Source organism: Ovis aries, chromosome 18, assembly GCF_016772045.2.
Source record: "Ovis aries strain OAR_USU_Benz2616 breed Rambouillet chromosome 18, ARS-UI_Ramb_v3.0, whole genome shotgun sequence".
NCBI lineage: Eukaryota > Metazoa > Chordata > Mammalia > Artiodactyla > Bovidae > Ovis > Ovis aries.
Genome location: NC_056071.1, coordinates 24,739,948 through 24,750,851, shown reverse-complemented (window position 1 = coordinate 24,750,851; position 10,904 = coordinate 24,739,948).

Sequence of the window (10,904 nt, the reverse complement as noted above, 5' to 3'; positions counted from 1 at the left end):
CCAAATACCAAGTGCAAGAAGAAGCTGATGATTTGCAATAACTCTTGATAAAACCGAAATATACTAGAGCCAGTATTTTTACACAAAATATAATTTTTGTAAGTAGGAGGGGGAAACAATTGCTGCCGGACTCCCTGGGACCTGATGCTGATCGAATGCATTCAGTAATTCACCTTTATTTACTGTCTACTAAGACAGGACAAAAGACACAGGGATCTTCCTTCTCTTCAGCAGCCCCAGACTAAAAAAGAAAAGAATTCATGGGGGAAAAAATGACTTCTGAGGAATGGAATGAATGCAGTTAAAGATGTGCCAATGGTCAGAAAGAGAAAACAAATATTGCATATTAATGCATATATGTGGAATCTAGAAAAATTATATAGATGAACCTATTTGCAGGGCAGGAATAGAGATGCAGACATAAAGAACAGACATGTGGACAAGGTGGGATGGGGGAAGGAGTGGGTGGGGACGAACTGGGAGATTAGCTTTGACATATATACACACTGCTGCTAAGCTGCTAAGTCACTTCAGTCCCGTCCAACTTTGTGCGACCCCATAGACGGCAGCCCACCTGGCTCCCTCGTGCCTGGGATTCTCCAGGCAAGAACACTGGAGTGGGCTGTCATTTCCTTCTCCAATGCATGAAAGCGAAAAGTGAAAATGAAGTCGCTCAGTCATATCCAACTCTTAGCGACCCCATGGACTGCAGCCTACCAGGCTCGTCCGCCCATGGGATTTTCCAGGCAAGAGTACTGGAGTGGGGTGCCATTGCCTTCTCCATATATACACACTACCGTATATAAAATAGATAGCTAGTGGAAAGCTGCTGTATTGCACAGAGAGTTCAGCTCAGTACTCTGTGAAGGCCTAGAGGGGTGGGATGGGGATGGAAGGCAGGCCCAAGAGGGAGGGGATATATGTATACATAAAGCTGATTCACTTCGTTGTACAGCAGAAACTAACACAACATTGTGAAGCAATTATACTCCAATAGTTTTTTTAAGATATACCATGAAGGGCCATAGTAGCCTAAAGAAAGATTCATTTCTGCCTTGGGAGATGGTGAGAATGGGAGTCAGGCTCTATGGGGGGTGACTGAAGGAAGAGGGACTTTGGAGATGAACTTGGATTTGAACTGGCAGGTTGCAGCCTGGGATACAAATGGGAATCCACGAGCTTTGTGAATACAGCGTCACATGCTAGGATCCTTTGAAAGGATAAATGGGACAAAGAAGGTAGGTCAGACATCATACCACTAACTGCACTTGATAAATCAAAGAACTGAGACTCGAAAATGCTATGGCTCATCCAAGTTTAAACTGCTAACAGTTGCTCAAAGCAAGGACTTAACTCAGATTTTCTAAATCCAAAGTCCATGTTTTTTCTTTGTCTGCAAATTTCTTGTAAAATTGGGAGTTTGATAAGACTACTTAATAAATCCATATTACTTATTAAGTTTCTGATGATTCAGTTATTTGCTTAACTCAAGACAGCTTTCACCTGTTTTCTTTGTGCTATTATGATCAAATGCAATACACTTCTCTATTTTACAGGCTCAGCAGTACAGTTATATACATGTTGCTTTATGCAATTGCTTCTTAAATCAGCCAGGATTTAAAATGTTCAATTATACTCTTTTGTAAATTACATACATAATTATCTTTGTGTGTCTGACTCTTTGAGAGCCTATGGATTGTAGCCCACCAAGTTCCTCTGTCCATGGAATTTTCCAGGCAAGAATACTGGAGCAGGTTGTCATTCCCTTCTCCAGGGGATCTTCTTGACTCAGGGATTGAACCCATGTCTCTTGCATCTCCTCCTGTATTGACAGGCAGATTCTTTACCACTGTGCCACCTGGGAAGCCCATGATTATCTTTACTGGTGCTCTTTATTTTTTCAAGTGTATACCAATTACAGCTTGGTATCACCTGATTTCAACCTGAAGAATTTCTGTTGAGATTTCTTATAAAGCAGAATTTCTTTTCCCTAAGGCTGTGTTCACTTCTCTTCCTTGTTTTTTCTTTATGTTCTTAAAACTGCATAAAATTTCTATCGATTTATCTTCAAGTTTATTTTTGTCTGGAGAATTCCACGGACAGAGCCTGGCAGGCTATAGTCCATGGGGTCACAAAGAATGGACATCACTGAGCAACTAACACTTTCACTTTGGGCTTCCCTGGTGGCTCAGACAGTAAATAAAGGAGACCCACGTTTGATCCCTGGGTTGGGAAGATCCCCTGGAGAAGAGAATGGCAACCCATGCCAGTAATCTTGCATGGAGAATTCCATGGACAGAGGAGCCTGGTGGGCTAGGGTCCATTGGGGTCATAGAGAGTCAGACACAATTGAGTGACTAACACACACACACTTGCTTATTTCTTCTTCTGCCAGCTCAAATCTACTATTCCATCTATCTGGTGAGTTTTTCATTTTGGTTATGATACTTAACTCCAGAATCTCCTTGGGCTTCCCTAGTGGCTCAGTTGGTAAAGGATCTGTCTGCAGTGCAGGAGATCTGGGTTCGATCCCTGGGTCAGGAAGATCCCCTGGAGAAGGAAAACAGCAACCCACTCCAATACTCTTGCCTGGAGAATTCCAAGGACAGAGGAGCCAGGCAAGCTACAGTCCATGGGATCACAAAGTGTCGGACACAACTGTGTGACTTTCACTTTCATGATACTTAGCTCCAGAGTCTCCACTTGGCTCTTTTTTAAATCATTTCTTTTTTGATATTCTATATCTGAGGAGGCATTGTCATCAGACTCTCCTTAAACTCTGTAACTTTGGTTTCTCTTAGTTCTTTGTGCATATTTATAACTGCTTTGAAGTCTTTGTTTATTAAGTCCAATATTTGGGCCCTCTCTCAAAGCCTGTTATTTTCCCTGTATCTGGGTCACATGTTCCTGCTTATCTGCAGGTCTCAGAATTTGTTGTGAAATCTGAACATTTTAGGTAACATATTGTAGGAACTCTGTATTCTGGTTCCCCAACCCCAGTGCCTGTGGTTGCTGTTTGCTTATCCACTTGTGTATCTATTTAGTGACTCTGGCTAGACTAGTTAGTGAGGTCTATTCCCCAACGGTGTGCAGCCCTCTGATGTCACTCTTTAGGGTATAGTCCTGAACGTACGCAAGTTCCCCCGATCCCCTAAATAAATCTTAAAATGATAAAGTAACATAAAGAAGCATCTCAACTGAGGATTTAACCGGTGGATTTAAAAGTCAGGTGATGGGACTTCCGTAGCTCCAGTGGTAAAGAATCCGCCTTACAATCCAGGGGGTTCAGGTTCAATCCCCCATCAGGGAACTAGGATCCCACCTGACTCGGGGCAACTAAGCCCACACTCCACAACTAGAGAGTCTGTGCGCTGCATGAGAAAGATCCCACATGGAGGCTTTCCTGGTGGTCCAGTGATAAAGAATCCACCTTTCAATGCAGGGGACACTAGTTTGATCCCTGTCCCAGGAAGATCCCACACGCCACGGAGCAACTAAGCCTGTGTGCCGCAACGACTGAAGCCCGAACGCCTAGAGTCCATGCTCCGCAACAACAGAAGCCCTGGCAATGAGAAGCCCCCGCATCGCAACAAAGAGCAGCCCCCGCTCACCGTAGCTCCGCAACTGGAGAAAGCCTGGGTGCAGCAATGAAGACCCACCACAGCCAAAAAATAAAATAAATAAATAAATCTTTAAAAAAAAGAGAGAGAGAGAGAGCTCACATGACACAACGCAGATCCCTTGTGCTGCAACTAAAACCCAATGTAGTCAAATAAATAAATAAAATTTTCAAAAGAAATAAATAAAAGCCAGGTGACAGTAACAAAACTATAAACAAACATATAAGGAGTTTTTGGAAAGAGCTTTTGACTAATTTTTACTTTTAATTTGGAAAATTTATAAAACCTTTATTTTATGGCAATTACAGAGCACTTTAAATTTACATTCTTCAAAACCCCTCAGAGCTACAATGAGACCAGGATTGTGCACATACATTGCTAGTCTCTGAGTCATTTACTCAGTTCATTATGTAGCCATAAGTATTTGTTTAAATTAAGCCACCATTCCCTCCCTTTTAGAAATATTATAATTTTGACATAAACCAGGTATATATTGGAAAACTCATTTGCTATTTTTTTTCATGATTTGATGAGGCTCTTGGAAAAAATTAATTGGAGCCTTTTGTTACTTGCTTGTGAGACATCTGGCAGGATGAGAAAAGCCAAAGAAATCCTTGGACAGGATCATTTTTAGAAAGGAAAAGTAGGATAAAGTTCAGATACTGAGAAAGAGAAATGAGAGTTATCGTCTTAGAAACAAGTAACTTCCAGGCGGCTGAAAATAAGTTTTCAAGTCCTCATTGGACAAGACACATTGTAAGTCATCATAGTGTCCTAAATTTAAAAATGGAGTTGACACTTCTTTCACTCAGTTTATGCAACTATTTTCGTCTCTGGGCCTTAGCATCTTCATCAATAAAAACGAGTGAAGGATAATTTTACAGATAATTCTTTAAGAAGCATTTCCAAAATATGCTATGTGTGTTAACAGATATGGAGAGGGAAAGAGTTCTCTTGTAGATCAATTTGAGAAATGGTGGGTTAAACAGGCACCTTATTGCAGTCCTTGTCAGAGCCTTGAATGTAATGATGCTCATTATAAACCCATAAAAAGATGATACGTATGGCATTCCTCAAGCTAAGCTCACCGTGGAATACATTTTTAAAAGAATCATTGTACTTCCCTGGTGGTCCAGTGGTTAAAAATCCTCCTGTGAATGTAGGGGACACAGATTTCATCCCTGATCCAGGAAGATCCCATATGCTTCAGAGCAACTAAGCCTGGGCACCACCGCTACTGAGCCTGAGTGCCCTAGAGCCCATGCTCTGAAACAAAAGAAGCTACCACAATGAGAAACCCACGCACCGCAACTAGAGTGTAGCCCTCACTGGCCACAAGTAGAGAAAGTCCGTGTTTAGCAACGAAGACCCAGTGCAGCCAAAGATAAACAAACAATAGTTTTAAAAATAAATAATAAAAAGAATCATCTTGCAAGAATAATTTTTATGAGATTTTGTGTGGCTCAAATGACATAATACTGCGTAAAATGGGCAGGACTTGGACGTATAGATAAAAGAATCAAGATAATCACTTGCCAGAGGAAGAAAACAGGATACAGTAGGGCAAAGAAGCCAGGAAGAAGCAACAAGGTAACGAATGTGAGTGGGGAGAAGAGACAGGGGAGGGGAGACCTGAGGTATCAAGGCAAGGGCTGTGAATTTCCTTCTTTAAGTTAAAGAGAGCCATGAAAGTTTCCAATGCGAAGATGTTGACAGAGAGCAGAGTGGAGCTTTGGAAGTTTGCTGGGGCTATAGGTTGTGAGTCACAGGCAGCCGGGCCCAGTAGAGGGCAGGAAGCCCAGTTAGGAGACGCCCTGATGAGAGGGGATGGGTGCGCTTAAGTAGACAGGGAGAGGAATGATAATAACAGCTCAGGTCAGCAGCTCTTTGAAAACGACTGTGCAGTGGGGGAACCCATCATTCACCCATGCAAGAGCCACCGAGTGCCAAGCACTATGGATATCGTGGGCCCTGCCTTTCTGCAGAGTCAAAAGGGAGACACAGTGCTGAACAAGTATGTACACACATGAAGCCTCATGCCAGAGGGTCAAGGTGGGAAAGTCTTCTTTGAAAGGATGTTGGCTAATAACCATCCTTTGACAAGTAGGGTGGCTTCTGGGCTTCCCTGGGAGCTCAGATGGTAAAGAATTCACCTACAATGCAGAAGACCTGGGAAGATCCCCTGGAGAAGGGAATGGCAACCTACTCCAGTATTCTTGCCTGGGAAATCCCGTGGATAGAGGAACCTGGAAGGCTACAGTTCATGGGGTCGCAAAGAGTCAGATATGACTGAGCGACTAACACTTTCACTTTGATGAGTAGGCAGGCTAATGAAAGTCCTGATCCATCTACATCATCGTTTTGGGCTCCAAAATCACTGCGGGTAGTGACTGCAGCCACAAAATTAAAAGATGCTTTCCCCTTGGAAGCAAAGCTATGACAAACCTAGATAGCATATTATAAAGCAGAGACATCAATTTGCTGACAAAGATCCATATAGTCAAAGCTATGGTTTTTCCAGTAGTCGTGTACAAATGAGAGAGTTGGACCATAAAGAAGGCTGAGCACCAAAGAATTGATGCTTTCGAATTGTGGTGCTGAAAAAGACTCTTGAGAGTCCCCTGGACAGCAAGGAGATCAAACTAGTCAATCCTAAAGGAAATCAACCGTGAATATTCATTGGAAGGACTTTTCTGAAGCTGAAGCTCCAACACTTTGGCCACCTGATGTGAAGAGCTGACTCACTGGAAAAGACCTCGATGCTGGGAAAGATTAAAGGTGAAAGGAGAAGGGGGTGGGAGAGGATGAGATGGTTAGAAGGCATCACTGACTCAATGGACATGAGTGTGAGCAAACTCCAGGAGATAGTGAAGGACAGGACAGCCTGGCATGCTGCAGTCCATGGGGTCACAAAGAGTCGGACATGACTGAGCAACTGAACAACAACAACAAGGACCTACTGTGTAGCACAGGGAACTCTGCTCAACGTTACGTGGCAGCCTGGATGAGAGGGGAGTTTGGGGAAGAATGGATATGTATGGCTGAGTCACTTTGCTGTTCACCTGAAACTATTACAACATTGTTAACCTGCTAAACTCCAATATAAAATAAAATTTTTTTCAAACAAAGAAAAGAAAGTGCTGGCCTTTATTGCCCCAGAAAGATAATAAATAGAAGCATTTTACACACTGAGGGCAAGATTTAGAATGCAACAAGAATAAATCCATTTGGGTCCATCTCTCCTATTCTTTTGCAATATGAAAGTTGGTAATTACAAATGTGCTCTGAAAGCAAAGCAACCATACGAACACTTACAGTGGACTAGAATATGATGGAGAAATGAACCAGTTCCAGGAACTCCTGGAGAGTGTCAACGCAAAGACACATTTTCCCAAAACATCAGCATTTCCAGTTCCTTTAATCTGATGAGAAAAGAGAGAATGTCCCTTCAATTCACAAATGAGGAAATGGAAGCACAGAAAGGTTACGGGAAATACTCAAGTTAGCATAGGAGCCAGAACTGAAAGCCACCACGAGAATGCAGGAAGAGAGGAGGAAGAAAGAAAGGCGAGAAACCAGAGAAAAATAGGGCCTTGCATTATATTTTTATAGCATCCCCAGGTGTCACATCACTTTACACACATCGTTTCACTTGAAAATTACCATTACAGGAGGTTGGAAAATGAATCTGCTCTGTAGCCAGCTCTGTGAATTACAAGACAAGCTCTGGAGCCGAACATTCCAAGTTCAGATCCCCAGAACTAATCACTGGCAGCCTGTGGGACCCTTAAGCAAGGTCATGACCTCTTTGTGACTCAGTTTCTCCGTCTGTAAAATGAGGAAATGATAATACCTGCTTCCTACGGTTACTGAGAAGCATAAATGGGAGCCCACATGTAACACCCTTGGCACAGTGCACAGGACAGGGAAGCACTCACTAGATATTGCTGCTCATTGAATTGCAAATATTGGCAGCAGGCATGGCTTGATCAAGGAGTTCTCTGCAAGATTCACAAGTTTGAAGTTCAAGGGATATTTCATTTAAGAAAAGGGAAAACAAAGACCCAGCCAGGGGAAGAGAAGTGGCTAAGGAGAGAGAACTAGTGATCCCAGGATTTCTACTAATTCCTTCTCTTCGACTCTAAGGTTCTGAGGATGAGACTGGGAGATGAAGCATTTTTTCTGTACATAATCCCAACACAGACAGCAACGGTGGCAATGTTTAATATTAGGGCTCTGTGTGGTAGAAAAATTCCATATAGGGAGTTAATTACCTCTGAAGGTATCATTCTGCCTTCTCTTGGGGCAAACTCTGTGGGCCAATAGGTGGCCTGAACTGCCCAAAAGCACAGAGCCAATGCCCATGCATGGCCTGGGTAGAGCCCTGGCACCACTGACTCAAAATTTAGCACTACCTGAATCATACAGCTCTCACACCCTCCAAGAACTGGGGAGAGAAATTACACGCACCACAGTCTTGAATGGTTGAATTTCTCCTTCAGTATCTTTAAGAAACTTCTGTGAGCTACACTAAACTATGGCTTCAACTAGGGTAGGGATATTGCTTATCCAAATTTCATAAATACCCTGAGAATATCTGAGAAGGTATTTGGGAGATGTTCATAGTATAGCAAATTAAAATGAGACTATAAAAGAGTTTATCATGTAAGATGTCCATTTTACGATTAAAATGTATATTTTTTTAAACGTATATTTTTACTTTTTTTTTTTTAGCCATGCTGCAAGGCATGCAGGATCTCATTTCTCCAATCAGGAACTGAACCTGTGTCCCTTATCTTGGAAGCATGAAGTCCTAACCACTAGACCTCCAGGGAATTCCCTAAAATGTGTAGTTTTAAATGGACATTTTAAAATGTGTATTCATAGGAAAAATGATATAATTTATAAACATGTGATGATCTATTAATAAATGTATATGTAACATGCATATATGCTAAATATAATACAATATATAGTACTGTATATAATCATGCATGTGTGTGTGCTAAGTCACTTTAGTCGTGTCCGACTCTGCGACCCTATGGACCATAGCCCACCAGCCTCCTCAGTCCATGGGATTCTCCAGGCAAGAATACAGGTGTGGATTGCCATGCCCCTCTCTATGGGATCTTTCCCGCCCAGGGACAGAACCCGCATCTCTTGTGTCTCCTACGTTTGCAGGTGGCTTCTTTACCACTAGCACCACCTGGGAGCCCATCATACATAATCATACACATGTCTAGCCTACAAAATGATGGAGTCTTTTGGGCCTAGAAAAGAAAACAACAGTCTCAAAGGCCCTTGCTGAATCATCTAATTCGGAGAAAACAAAACAGAACGTTAGGTACCGCCCTGATGCTCCAGGCCGGTTGCATCTATCTGGGACTTATCACCCCCTGTCCAGAAGCCTTCCACCCCCTACACCTGCCCAGAAGACTTACCACCCCCTGCCCAACTACAAATGCCATCTCAACTAAAAATACCCAAAACATCCCACCTGATTAACGTTTCCCTTATCGCTTCCACAAGCCTCCCTACAAATATGGAGCCTCCCTGATCCCTCTCCACGCTCAGCCTGGTTGTTAGGCCGACTGTCGCCCCTCCTTGCCTGAATAAGGGTAACCTACTTCTGTTGAGGTCGTCTTTCCCCTTTCTGCCTCGGCTTGAACTATACCTTACACTCTTGGTGCCGAAACCCAGGAAGGGGCGAGGCACTCGGCTCACTCTCCCTCCTTCTCATTGTTTTCCCTTTTCCCGGAGTCTGGGAGCGAGAACATCCGCTGAACTCGCTTTTCTGCCAGGGCTCAAGTTCCCCTTGAGGACGCATAGTGCCTTCGTGAGCGGTGCAAGCCTTGCGCTAAGGCTTTATTGATGCTTTGCATACCCCCAGGCCTCGGCTCTATCCCCTTTCCCTCTCTCTCTCTGACGACCTCCGGAATAGGGAACTCTTGCCATTCGACTGCTCTACATGCAACACTCCACTCAAGCCGGCCCCTAGATTAAGGTAAGATCGGGACAGTGTTCTAGAGGCGGCCTAGAACTCAGTCCTGGACCCCCGGCCCAGGGCCACTCTGTAGGCGACGGTGGGGGACGCTCTACCTCGACACAGAGCTCTCTTCTCATAACTCCTATTGCGACTACGGGTGACGACTCGAGCTCTCAATAGAAGCCTCTGCTTGCCTTTCACTTATGGGGTCTGGACAATCTGTCCCAGAAGACTCCTTCACATAATCTACACATATATCAGCTATACACACATTTAACCCACATGTACACAGCTGATGTGGAGGGGTATCAGGCTTTCCATGGGAAAATGCTTTTTTTTTTTTCTATAATGAGCATGCAATTTTTTATAATAGCAAAAAAAAAAAGAGAAAATCTTCTGAAGGCATTCTGGCCCAGTGGTATTCCATACCTAAACTAAAACTCTGAATTGTGTCCCAACAGCAGGACTAGTGATAAAATATCTCAGTGGTTCGAGAAGTTAGGATCAAGAATGGGAGTCAACTCTGTGCTCGCACTGCCCCAAGCACCTCACTGAGCAGATGTCTGCAGCTTTTGTATAATCATTTCGGATTGTTTCTCATGCTCATTGATCATCTGTCAACCAGAAAAGCTTGTGAGGACAAAGTCTTTTCTGACCTTTCTTTAGAGGTGAGTTCAATTCCATAACTAAGCAACTGCGCCCTCGTGTGGCACCTCCCACGTACAGTTCTTTGTCCGTAAGGAGGAAATCACACAAGGACAAGATGGACTATGGACTCAGACAGGAGACCCCAATTTACAAGTGGGTCTCTGTTCCCAAAGGGATTTGGAGAGCTGGGTTTCTAGGCATTACAATGTATCTTCTTGGAAGTGATAAACATGGAAGTTAAGAACTAAAAAATGTCAAAAGCTGATTAAATCATTGTCTACTTTTAATAGTATCACCTCCTATAAATGACACTGTTTTACATTATGTTCTAAGAATATCAAAATAGTTGAGGTTTCCCAGAAGGATGCTTGTATTGCCCTTGATGTTTCCTCTATTTAAATCTCCTTACTCAAGACACTTACTTCCCCAAGTCATGTACTCATTCATCGAGACCATCCCCAAAGTCATCTCCCTCAACAACATCCCGAGCCTGGACAGAGGATGCCATTTGCCTCTCCCCTGGCTCTCAACTCACTTTGTATTTTCTCTGCAAATTGCTGTGATTAGAAGTTTTTATTGGACCTGACCAATTTGAACCAGTGTAAGCTGCTTGAGGTCAAGGACACTGTTTCATTAGTACATCCTTAGTG